At 44.5% G+C, this 13,331-nt stretch overlaps 1 protein-coding gene across 11 annotated transcripts in view; it reads left to right on the plus strand.

Annotated features, from left to right (window-relative positions):
* Positions 1-13,331, plus strand: part of LDLRAD3 (low density lipoprotein receptor class A domain containing 3) — a 294,583-nt gene that overhangs the window by 77,594 nt on the left and 203,658 nt on the right. For 2 of the 11 annotated variants that reach the window (XM_054240760.2, XM_078340850.1), the window contains exon 2: positions 177-292. The exons of the other annotated variants lie outside the window; for them this stretch is intronic. The gene's annotated coding sequence lies outside the window, so the exon portion shown is untranslated. The remainder of the gene's footprint in view (positions 1-176; positions 293-13,331) is intronic. 11 annotated transcript variants of the gene reach the window in all.

A 13,331-nucleotide genomic window follows, 5' to 3' on the forward strand; every position in this document is an offset into this window, starting at 1 on the left:
ATTTGAATTCAGTGATTGGGAAACCGCTATCCCCGCCCCCGCCCCGCCCCCACCCCCCACCAGTGACTTTGTGAAGACAGATTCAGGAGAGAGTGATGAAACCAGACAGATGTCAAGGATTGAAGAAAATGCAGACTATAGGGTTTCAGCCTCGTTTTTTTTTTTTTTTTTTTAAGATGGCGTCTGGCTCTGTCTTGGAATGCAGCAGCATGATCTTGGCTCACTACAACCTCTGGCTACCGGGCTCAAGTGATTCTCTCTCCTCAGCCTCCTGAGTAGCTGTGACTTACAGGTGCATGCCACCATGCCTGGCTAATTTTTAATTTGTCTTTTTTGGTAGAAATGATGTCTCATTATATACCCCAGGCTGGTCTTGAACTCCTAGACACAACTGATTCTCCCACTTTAGCCCTGTAAAGTGCTGAGGTTGTAGGCGTGAGCCACTGCACCTGGCCTCAAACCTATTTAAAGGTTAATCATGGTCTCAGCGTTCACCTGGCCTTCGACCTCTTCCAGCGCCTTGGTATTGAGCTGCCCCTGTTAATAGGGAGCATTGGAGTCACCTGAAGAACTGGACCCACACTGTGGGGCATGTTATTTCAATTTATTGAAAAACTGTTTCCTAATGAAGAGTTCCCTTCTGCTCTCTCATCTCACCTGGTATGATTCTATTGTATTCAGTTCAGGGTGAATCCTTTTATACTTCAGATCATCCTTCCTCTAATTATTAATCATATAACTATATGAGAATGCTGTGTCTTATGAAATGACATGTTATGTACCTACATTGCATCTGGTCTTTATTTCATAGTAATTCTTTAATCTTGAATAATAGCACCTTTAAGAAATGAGCCCTGGTTAATCTTAATGGCCACTATCTGCATGCTGTCATAAAATGTGTGAAAAATTCAGAAGCTTCCACTGAATTTTAGTATTTTTTTTTTTTTCCTTATGAGGTTTTCTGGTGTGAGGGATACTCGGTGAGAGCTGTAATATTTTCAGGTCTGTGACTACTTGGCTCCAATACCAAGATGGACAAAACAGCCCTTTGATTACCCAGGGAACCTGTCAAGTTTGCATTTGGTCAATCTCTGTTTTATATATAATGAAACTGAGGCAAAGAGTGGATAAGTCATTCCCTAAGCTTGGAAAGAATGGTAATAGAATTCAGTGTATGGGCGCCAGGGCTGACTCAGATGAGAAGAGCTCTATAATCCATCTTTAATTTTTAAACTTGCTTCATTTTCTGGAAGTTCATAAGCTACCCTTTCATAGGCTATCCTTTGCAATCTGGAAACCCCAAATAGGTTCATCTCCACAGTTTCAGCCCTTTAAAACAGATTTACCAAATCGGATAGTTTCTTGCAACAGTAAATTGCTCACTCAGGAAGTCTGAAAGCTGCGATGCTTCAGACATGCATACTAAAGTGGGGACTCCAGTGGTAAGCACTGCTTAACTCTGGCACTTTCTAGATGTTCAAATATCATTTGCTCAAGAAGTCAGCTAATTCCTCATGCTGGAGGGCCTGTCGTTGTGCTCAGGAGGGAGGGTGCCTGCGTGAACAGACTGTAGAAGCGGGATGGACCAGTTTAATGGATTAAGCTACTTAAGAAAAAAAAGACTCATGGGTTAATATACACACCCTCCTTGCTTGACGGAAAAAGACTGGCGTTTTTGATCTCCCTGGCAGGGTTGCTCTCCCAATCAGAAGTGATAAGCCAAACAATTATTTATTTGCTGAGACATGATGGAAGATTATGGATAATTGAAGTGAACCAGAGAAGCCCTTTAATCCATAGGGAACGGGAGGCAGGTGTGATTCCTGTCCCTTTGGAGATTATTTTCTCCTGTTGCAGGGGACCATGGGACTAGCCATCTCCTAGCTGACAGTGGAGATGATCAGAGTTGTAAAGTGCAGAGGCCAGAATTGGGACTCATCTGGGAGCCAGAGACCTGGATTCTTTGGCCAGCTCCGGCACTGCCTTTTGATGGGCTGGTTATCTCTGGCTTTAGTCTCTTTGAATTAAACGGGAGGAACTGTCTTCAGTACCTGCCTTTCAAGGATATTTTCAGTCCTTCAGAGGAGGAGCTCTATGTCAATCCCACGGATTATTTTTAAATGCCGAAGACTATCTAGGACAGGTAGATGATGTGTGTTTGGCTGCTATGGGGATGGTTACGAGTCCACAGAAACAAAGAATAAGTTGAGAGTTGAAAAGGAATTCGGTTGTCATCTATTACTGCCTTATTTTATGCATGGGAAAACTGAGGCTCAGGGAAGTGAAGCAACTCCCCCAAAGCCCAGTGGTGAGTCCCATATGCCTTTCTCTTTTGACCTGCTTTATAGCTTTATAGTTATTTTGAAGAGTTGGTTCATGGATAGTTTGGCTGCTATTAAAGAGCACAAGAAATGATTTAAGGAGGGCTAATTACTTCTTAGGAATAATTGAAGCTGAGGCCATCATGTATGAGAAGACACATGGCCAGGATCTTCACTGGGAACTCTTTAACTGTGTCCTTAAAACCTGGTGTCTGTCCCTACAATCTGCTTTTCTGGATCTGAGTGACCTCCAGGTCCCAGCCAACCAGCCCAAATTCCAGCAGGCTTCCCATCTGACCAGGCAACACTCCCTCTAGAGAGGCAGGAAGAGAAAAGTCAGCCTTCTCTGACTCAGAGAGTCAGTAAAAATGTATGGAGGGAAGGAAGGAGTAACGAATGTATACTAGTACCATTTATTAAACTCCAAGTCTATGCCGCCTGCTCTCTTATATACACTTTATCCTTCTAGCTCTTGTATGTTCACATTATATCCATATTTATATATATTTTATATCTATATCATTAGCTATATCCATATCTATATCTTTATCATTGTCTATATCATCATCCATCTGTCCCTCAGCAATGCTGCCAGGGAGGTGGGGTTTCCTCAGTTTTACAAATGGAAAATTAAAGCTTAGAGAGGGTAGCTCACTTGTTTGAAGTTGCACAGCTAGTTATGGTTATAAGAGAACTAGGCATTCGAACCCAAGTCTGGCTCACTTCTGAGCTCTTGATTTTTTTTTAAGAGACTGCTTTCCTAGAAGGGAGGGACAAGGTGCAGGGATTGGGCTTCACTGTCTGGTTTCCTTGCCTTCCCCCGTCCTTCACCCTCAAACCACTTCTTCTGTGCTGGCCACCCTGGTTTTCGACTCTGCTCTGTGCCTTTTGCCCCTCCTTAGTTGCAAAAGCCAGGGGGCCCTACCAAGTCACAGCCTTGGCTACCCTTAGCTGAGCCCATCTGAGCTTTGCTCAGCCTCCTGCAGCCCCATATTGCGGGGCTAGGAGGCAGATGGTGTGGACTATTCTAAGGAAGACAGCTTTACTGTGGCCTTCCCCACCCTGACTTCTTAGGGAGTTAGTATCCAAAATATCTGACCTACTGGCTAGGCCTTGCTATTTCTGTTTTTGGAATGTCACGGCTTAATGAGTTTGGTGGGTAAATCTATCTTAGGAGATATGTTTATTTTTTCCTCCACAATCAGCTTCTACCCTGCAACGGCTGCTGCCTTTCAGAATATGAAAGGAGTTCGTAAAAGGTGGATTCTCCCAGGAGAATGTCTGCATTTGCTCTTTCTTTTCCAGGATGAACACTTGCCCCCTTTTATTTCACATTCCTTTGTAGTTGGTGGGGTTTTTGAAGTGAGAATATAGTGGTAAATGCTTCCATATGTCTTTCATAGGTTTTTTTTCCCCTCAAATATCAGTGCAAATTTTGTTCTCTATAATATAATTTTATTAATGAAACATTTTTTAAAGGGTAGAGAAAAGTTACCAAGAATAACACAATAACAAAATAACCAAGAATGCACAAAGCCCGCTGTACGCCTGCCACCCAGCTCGACTGAATTCTAATCTTTTGCCATGCTGGCTTCAGAGTTTTTTAAAGACAGAAATCTTGCAGTTGAGGCTCATGTGTACTGATCCCATTTGCCAGAGGTACCCACGATCCTGAATTTGGTATTTATCTCTCCTGTACATTTTAAAAATACTTCTACATCTATATGTATCCATTAAAATAGTATGTTTTTAAACAGGATGTAGATGATATTCTGCAGTTTGCTGTATTCATTTAGCAATAAGTTTCTCAGATTTACCTGTGTTGAGTCACGTAAACTCTAGTTCATTTAATTGAAGCTCTGAGTAGCCTTCCATTGTGCTAATGTACCCTGTTTTCTCATCCATTCTCCTTTCTATGAACATTTAGTTTGTCTTATAGTATCATATATAGTATTGTCTCAGTGAATTTCTCTTGCTCTCACCCTGGGGACATGTACATGTTTGTCCCTAGGCCTAGAGTATGTATTAGGATTGACTGGGTCAAAATATCAGGGCTTTAAACCAGAGTGATTCCATCTTAATAGGGGCTGGATAAAATAAGGCTGAGACCTACTGGGCCGAATTCCAAGGAGGTTAGGCATTCTGAGACACAGGATGAGATAGGAGGTTGGCAGAAGATACAGGTCATAGAGACCATGCTGATAAAACAGGTTTCAGTAAAGAAGCCGGCTAAAATCCACCAAAACCAATGGTGACAAACGTGACCATTGGTCGTCCTCGTTGCTCATTATATACCAATTACAATACATTAGCATGCTAAAGGACACTCCCACCAATTTACAAATGCTTTGACAACGTCTGGAAGTTACCCTCTGTGGTCTAAAATGGGGAGGAGCCCTCACTTCTAGGAATTGTCTACCCCTTTCCTAGAAAACTTATGAACAACCATAAAAATGAGCAACCAGCAGCCCTTGGGGCTGCTCTGCCTTATGCGCTGCCATTCTTTTATTCTTTTACTTTATTAATAAACTTGCTTTCATGTTACTCTGTGGATTTGCTTCGAATTCTTTCTTGCATCAGATCCAGGAACCCTATCTTGGAGTCTGGGTCAGGACCCCTTTCCTGTAACAAAACTGGGAGCTTTACTAGGAGTTGCCAAATTGCTCTTCAGATGTGCATTTGTGAGTTCCTGTTCCTCTGTATCTTCTCGCCACTTGAGAATGTTGGGCTTCAAATTTTTCCAAGTCCAATGGGCATGAAAGAGCTCTAGTGTTCCATTAATCATTCTTTGATTACAGGTGAGATTGAGTATATATTAAGTAGCTATTTGAGTTTCCTTATTACTGAAAGTACCTGTTCCTATGCTTTGTCCATTTTTCTACTGGGCTGCTTGTGTTTTCTTATATCATTTTGTCAGAAAATTCTAGATATTGATACTTTGCGGGTTATACCTGTGCTTTGAGATTTATTTCAGAATTTCTTTCTTACCCTGAGCTCATAGAGATACACTTTGGGGCCTCTATGAAGATTGTTTTGCTTTTCTGGCCTTATTCCTTAGTTGGCTTTGTTGTTTTCCATATATGCCCTGCCTGGTGGCATCTGTGCGGAGCAGAAGAGAGAATGTCAAATGGTTCCCAGTGGCTGTGGAAATTGTCGCAGTTGTCCCTGGGCACAAGGGGCTGGGCTGAACTTGGGGTTGTAGCAAAATCCTTCTTCTTGGCCAGTGACTGTTACTGAGAGGTGCTGAAGTGCAGAGTTGATTGGCCCTCTCATAAGCCCTGGCTTATCTCAAGCCTGATAAAATTGGTCATAAAGTTGTCTCCTCCTTCAGTTTAGCGGCATGTCCACCACACTCCCTCCTGCTGCTGCTGATTGAGCTGAAAAGACAGACAGCATGGTGGGATGGCTCCTGCTCCAGATTCTCTCCCAGGCCTGACCAGCAGCCAGCCCTTGGCAAGGACACGGGTGTGAGTGAAAAGTGAGCGCTTGCAGAATTTCTTCCAGAAGCTCCTCACTTCAGCGCCTTTCCTCTTGGGAGCCCAGAAGTGTTCTTCACCCCAGCCTCATTTATCCATTGCATTTTGTGTGGCAGAGTGTAAATGGGCTCAACTCCAGTTTAGATAAATTCACAGAACTTAAGAGTGTCAGAACTGGAAAGGTCCTTAGGGGTCAACAGGTTCCATTCCTCATTCATTCAGTCAACAGGCATTTATGGAGGGTCTGCCAGGCACCTGGCACTTGCTAGTTGCTGAGGATGCAGCAGCAAGAAGACATGGTGTGGGGAGCAGCCAGTCAACAATGGGGCTCATTTCAGAGTGGTGGGTGTGATGGGATAGGGGGATATGCCTTGGGATTGGGCACTTTTGTCATTTTCTGATTTTACATAAGCCTGTAGTCTTCTAGTGCAGGAGTTAGTTGGCAACTGGGCTAAAGCCAGCCATCCCCTGAGCCAGGTATGGTTTTTATGTATTTAAATGGTTGGGAAAAAAAATCAGACATTTATAATATATTTTGATAATAGGAAACACTAACTTTGAACCTCAATTAAGTGAAATGTTAATTACCCTCCCCAAAATAATTCCATTTTTTCCAGAAAAATTTTCCCAGTGATTATGAACATAATTTAAATTTCATCAATAAAAAATGTGTGGAATATCCTTCTCTCCTCTTACATAGGTACCTTAATTTGGCCTTTGGCCTACACAGACTGAAATATTTACTCTGGCTGTTTGCAGACCTGTTCTAGCTGTGTGACCTTGGGCAAGTTACTTCTTCAATCTCAGGTTCCTCATCTGCAAAATGGATATGGTGCCTGTTTCATAGGGTGATTGTAAGGAGTAAGAAAGAGCTAATGTTTCACTCCTGCCGTGTGTGTTTCAGTAGATGTCAGGTCTTCCCTAGCAAAATGTCCATAATAATTGATTTCTGGAGGGCTATTAAGGGAGCAGGAGGAGGGATGGGATGAGGGTGAGGCTGGGATTCAGTGCTCTTCTTTGAGGTCTGCATCATGACAAACAGCATCTTCCAGAGTTGCTGTCAGACCCCCAAACTGTGGACCTTGGACCTCACAAAGGCCGTATCCCAATGGCTCTGCAAACCCCAAGGAGATCAACACTGCTGCAGCATAATTTTCTTCATGAAATTCACTGAAGCATAACTAAAAAAATGTAAGTAGCAACTATTAGGCCCTTGATGAGGCTATTAAGTACAAGACGAAAATAATCTGTAAAACTATCTTCTGGTGAAATCTGTCCTTTACCTAGACCCTTTTGCTTGCCCCATTAATACCAGCCATTGGCTTTCTTTGCTAACTTTCTTTATAAGAAAGAAATGAAGCCTTTATCATTTTGTAGCTCATGCTGCTTTACCCTTGTAGGAGAAACAACCATCCAGCTGTATGAAGGGCAGACACTTCATGGCACAGTAGGTAGCTAGGCCCACTCACTATCCTGGTGACTTGCTCTGTCCATCAGTTGTTCCTGCTGCAGAATTGCCGACCATCTTCTTTTAGGCTCATTGACAGTGTAAATATGAAATCTGTGCATGTCAATAGCCAGTGGTCCTGGGCTGAACCCAGGAGACATGTTATAACTTCTCACCAATTTCCCTGGGCTGTATCTTCCTTGAACAGATGGATAAATGGAGGCTGGGGCCATTGGAATGAGCTCACAGGGAAGGGTGGCCTGAAGAGTCTAGACAGAGAGGGAGACCTGGCTATGCTCAGGTGCTTGGAGCCAGAGGGCATATCCTTGCCCCAGACTCAGACAGCCTTGTGTGACCATTCTTGGTGACAGTGAGCATGATCCTCATAGACTCCAGCAGGAAGCAATTTGATGGGAACTGAATGGCTCTGGGAAGCGTACAGGACAGATGTCTCTGGGTTTCTCTGACACTGATGCTACTACGTGGAGCAGCCTAGAGTCGAGGAGGTTTTCAGGGATTTTCTAGGGATATTTATAAACAGATCATTGCAGAGCAGCTTACTTGCTGGTCTTACTTGTGCCTGTGCATGGAGAGAGAGAGAGAAAGTGAGAGAAAGAGAGAGAGAGTGTTGGAAGAAGCCATCAAAACAGACAGTGGCTTCATAACGCTATGTTTGTTGGCACTGGGCAGTGGAAAGAGGTTGTTAATTCTCTGGGGAGGTTTAGGACAAGATCTGTTTGAGATCTGCAAAACCAAATGCTAAGCCGTATGTGTGTCTACATATGTGTGGTTGTGTGTCTTCCCTTTGCTGTTCATTGAGCCTTCAGATCCAGATTGTCAGGAAGCAAATGATACAAATGAAGGCCACTGGGCAGAAGTAGGGAAGCAGCTGCCATGGTTTACAGATGTTAATTCTAGATTTATGTCATGACAGGGGGTCCACCTAGGGCGGGAAGAACAGCGGAAGGAGAAAGCCAGGAGGACTCCAGCTGGTAGGATAGTATTCCCATTTCTCAGCTGGAAAAGTCAACATCACTAACTGCATGTTCTGGAGTCATTTGGGCAGAATGCAGCAGCTGTCTGAATTTTTGTACTTGCCCCACTTTTGGCCCCTTTGTCAAATGTAAATTTGTGGGAGCCAGCAGTTTTGGAGAACCTTCTGCAGCGGGCTATTTGCCTTTGTCCAATGAGGGGGACTTGGAAGTTTTTTTTTCATTCTTTTTTTTTTTTTTTTTTGAGACGGAGTTTCGTTCTTGTTACCCAGGCCGGAGTGCAATGGCGTGATCTCGGCTCACCGCAACCTCCGCCTCTTGGGTTCAGGCAATTCTCCTGCCTCAGCCTCCCGAGTAGCTGGGATTATAGGCACGCGCCACCATGCCCAGCTAATTTTTTTGTATTTTTAGTAGAGACGGGGTTTCACCATGTTGACCAGGATGGTCTTGATCTGTTGACCTCGTGATCCACCCGCCTCGGCCTCCCAAAGTGCTGGGATTACAGGCTTGAGCCACTGCGCCCGGCCCTTTTTTTTTTTTTTTCTTTCTTGTTGCAGATGGTGTAGTTATTTTAAGTAAGTATGTGCTGCAGTGAAAATGGGCAACTCTTTTTCATTTTTCAGCTTAATGAAAAAAAGAGAAGGGAGGAGGAGAAAGCCCAACTAGCCAACTTCGTGCTAATGCTTGTCTTTTTTGGATTCTAAATGTGTCCCGAGGCACTAAGATGGGATAAATATTTCAGCCACTAGAAAGTCCTGCCGCCCGCCTGAAAAGATTTCTAACCTCTTTTAAAGCAGACAGGGTAGTAATTTACTTGTACAAATCCAGACACCCCCAAGTCCCTTATTTTATCTATGTATGTAGAGATCCCACTCATATTCTAGGGGGATGAGACAAGGGGTGGATGGAACCTTCCAGGGAAGAGTACAGGGGAAAGGGAGGAAATAAATTAGTGACTGAATACTTGGTTTTCTTAGAGTAGTTACAGGTATTTATTGGAGACTTACAGAGTGGTCAGGTGCCCAGGGTGCAGAGTTGAACACAACAGTGCCTCTCTGCCTTCATGGAGTGTTCAGTATGGTGGAGAGGTAGTATAGACACACCAGTAAGCACAAGCTGGGATAAAGGAAAACAGGACACTACCAGCATGTAAAACAGGGGGACTGCCTGTAGATTGAGTGTCCATGAAGGGATCTGAGGAAGTGATTTAAGCTAAGGTCTGAAGGATGAATGAGGTTAGCCAAGTGTATTTCTTTGCGTGGGCTGCTGTTAGGTTGGTACAAAAGTAATTGCATAATGCAAGTCACACTAATTGCATCATGCAATTACTTTTGTACCAACCTAACATAGCATAGTCCACAGACTGGGAAATGACAGAAGTTTGTCTTCTCACATTGCTGGAGGTTAGAAGTCTGAGATTGAAGTGCAGGGTTAGTGTTCTCTGAGGCCCCTCTTCCCTGGCTTATGGATGGTCCTCTTCTTCTGGTGTCTTCACATGGTCTTCCCTCTGTACACGGTCTGTGTCCTGATCTCTTCTTAGAAGGACATCAGTCAGACTGGATTAGAGCCCACGCTTATGCCATTGTTTTAGCTTCATTACCTCTTTAAAGATCCTCGTCTCCAAATACAGTCATATTTGGAGGTTCTAGGCATGTAAATTTTGGGGGGACACAATGGAGCCCATTACACAGATGAAAGGTAGGTGGAAGAGTGTCTGGGGTCAGCAAACAGCACATCTGGAGGCCTCGCAACAGGGGCCACTGAGGTATGTGGCAGGAGATGGTTTGAAGTAAGTATCCAGAAGCGGGCAGCGACTGGACCAGGCTGGGCTTTGTAAACTACAGCGAGAGTTTTAGATTTATTCTGAGGCCACAGAGAACCCACCAGTGCATTTTAAAATCTCACCCTGAATGAAGAGAAGGAACTGGTGGGAGTGAGAAGTGGGAAGTCCATAGGTTTTTTTAATTACTAAGCTAAGGCTTGTCAACCTCGGCACTATTGACATTTTCAGCTGGGTGATTCTTCATTGTGGGGGCTGTCTTGTGCATTACGGGAGGTATAGCAACATCTCTTAACTCTGCCCACTAGATGCCAGTAGCACCCCCATCTCCCTGTCATGACAACCCAGGGTGTCTCCAGACAGCGCCATATGTTCCCTGGGGGGCAAAATGGATCCCCATTAAAAACCCATGGTTGAAAGGGGCAAGAGAATAATGGCAGCTTGGATTGGGTGGTACCACTTGAGTGAGGCAAATGGATGGGCTTGAGGAATTTTTGAAGACAGAATCAACAAGATTTAACTTGCCTTTGCCTTGGTTTCTCCTCATGCTCTTTTTTGTTTTTTGAGTTGGAGTTTTGCTCTTGTTGCCCAGGCTGGAGTGCAATGACACGATTTCAGCTCACTGCAACCTCCGCCACCTGGGTTCAAGTGATTCTCCTGCCTCAGCCTCCCAAGTAGCTGAGATTATAGGTGTGTGCCATCACACCTAGCTAATTTTTGTATTTTTAGTAGACAGGGGGTTTCACCGTGTTTGTCAGGCTGGTCTCAAACTCCTGACCTCAAGTGATCCACCCGCCTCAGCCTCCCAAAGTGCTGGGATTATAGGCATGAGCCACCGAGACCGGCCCTCCTCATGCTTTTGAGTTTGATGATGTCACTTCCCTGAAGCACACGGCTGTGCACCACCTGCATGCCTAATACAGTAGCTCAGAAGAGCAAAAAGAATGTGCTTCTCTGTTATTGTTCACCAGGCCCCAGGATCCCTGGTCCTGCTGGGAAAGCGCTTTGAGCCCCGTGTCTGGCAGGACCACCTGTGTGTAAGAAGCATGGTATTTAGTCTCTGCATTCACCCATCCATTTGTCAAGTCCATGTGCCGCCAGCCTTATTGACTCTCAGAGCAAGCACTTTTGGATCTAATCTGGCCATTTTCTGGCTCCAGGAATCTGTTTATCAGAACAAGATTTCACAGTTGCAGTGACTTTTCCAGGGGGGCTTGCCTTCAAGGAACTAGTTCTACAAATGCAAGTATAAGTATTTCCAAACAAAGCAGAATGACAGTTACATTCCAGGCCCCTGAAGAATTCTCTGCTTGCTGGAGAAGTCCAGAGCAGTTGTTAGCAAACAGCTGGAATGTCTGCATTTTCTGGGTTGAACATTTGTTGTCTGGCTGGTATTCAGTACCTGGCTACCCTTCTAGGGTCCCCCTTGAGCCATTGCTTGGAGATGGTGGATTGGTTTCATGTTCTTCTCGGGGTTGTTGGTGGCTTTCTGGAGTCTGGTCTTGAGAGGGAGTCTCATATTGATTCTGGGCTCAGAGGAACAGCACATATGATTAATTAGGGATGGCTGACGTTGCAGTGGAATAGGAGAAATAGTAGCATAATACCTTTGCATTTCCTAACAATCAGAGCTGCATGATTTTTAAATTCCATGTTGTTCCATGCTCTGAGCTCCGTCTTCCTGCACAGAGTCTTTGCTGACACTGTTCTCTAGACCTGAGGAGTGCTTGCTTTCATCTATGTATCTATCAACATCCACCGTAAATGCTACTTTCTTTCTTGGAATCTTTTTTAATTTCTTTGAATTTTGACTTTATCTTAAGAACACCAGGGAGCCATTCAACGGCCTGTTAAAGTTAAGAAATGTCATGATTGATTTGCTGTTTAGACAGAGCCTTCTGGCCACAGAGAGGGAGAATGGGTTGGAGAGGGGCAAGATTGGAGCCAGGGAGGCAAACTGGGGAGGTTGTGCTGTGCAGCAGTCCCTGTAAGAGAGGGTGGTGCTTTGGCTAGAGTTGCAGCTGTGGCAGTGGAGGCGTAGGGACTGGTCACATGTAGGAGGTGATAGATTGAGGAGGGGACTAGGGAGATTTCTTGGGTTCTGATGTGGGCAGTTGGGCAGGGTAGAGCCCCTCCTTGTAGCTTCTCTCCTAGAGTTCTCCAGTGAACGATGAAAGCTCATTTTCAGTAATGAAACATGCATGTGCATTATTAATTCTGTATAATACAGCAGATGGTCTACAAGGGAAATTCCATGGCACCAAGGCTGATGGGGTGTTGCTTGCCTATGACGATGTCCCTTGCAATTGGTTGTTGTCCACTTGTTCTAGTTATAAAATATTTTTAGTATCACCCCAGTGGTACCATCACCAGACTACAGAGTTAGTGTTCATCTGTGTTTGGAGAAGCCAGGGAACACTTCAGAGGAAAGGCAACATATTTTTTGTTTTGTTTTGTTTTTGTTTGTTTGTTTATTTTGAGACAGTCTCGCTCTGTCACTTGGATGGAGTACAGTGGCACAACCTTGGCTCACTGTTACCTCCACCTCCCTGGTTCAATTATTCTCCTGCCTCAGCCTCCCAAGAAGCTGGGGATTACAGGCACGTGCCACCACACCCAGCTAATTTTTGTTTTTTTTAGTAGAGACAGGGTTTCACCATGTTGGCCAGGGTGGTCTCTATCTTCTGACCTCATGATCCGCCTGCCTCAGCCTCCCGAAGTGCTGGGATTACAGGTGTGAGCCACCGCACCCAGCTGAAAGGCGTCATATTTGTTTGTTTAAGGGTGTGTAGGGATTTACTAGGAGACCCAGCGGGTCGAAGGGCATCCCTGGTAAAAAGAATAGCACACATAAAGGATAGCAGCATGAAGGAGGATATGATGTTAGGGATCTGGAGATCTAGATGGGTGCTTCTCTTTGGTAAGGTTTATGAAAGAGAATTGTGACCCTTCTCTTCTCCTGCTACCCGCAGGCAGGTCTAGATATCCCTGTTCTTATTTTGCTGTGTGTGCCTTTCCAGCCTAAGGTATAAGTCCTAGCCATCATCTCTGCATCTTTAGAACGTAGCACCAGTATCTGGTCATAAATGTCCAATAAATGCTTATGGAATGACTCAGGAGGGAGCTCTGGAGCTGTGGTGTGCTGAGGGACTGGTCTTTTTTTTTTTCCTGCTTTTCCCCAAAACTCTTTTACTCACATGGCTCCTTATTTCCTAGCCATTGATTACAATGGCTCAGACGGATCAGATCGATCAGAAACTGGCTCCCTTGAAAATCTGCCCCCAGGGTCCACTGGTAGATGAACTCAGCACCCTG

This window comes from Callithrix jacchus, chromosome 10, assembly GCF_049354715.1.
Source record: "Callithrix jacchus isolate 240 chromosome 10, calJac240_pri, whole genome shotgun sequence".
Lineage (NCBI taxonomy): Eukaryota > Metazoa > Chordata > Mammalia > Primates > Cebidae > Callithrix > Callithrix jacchus.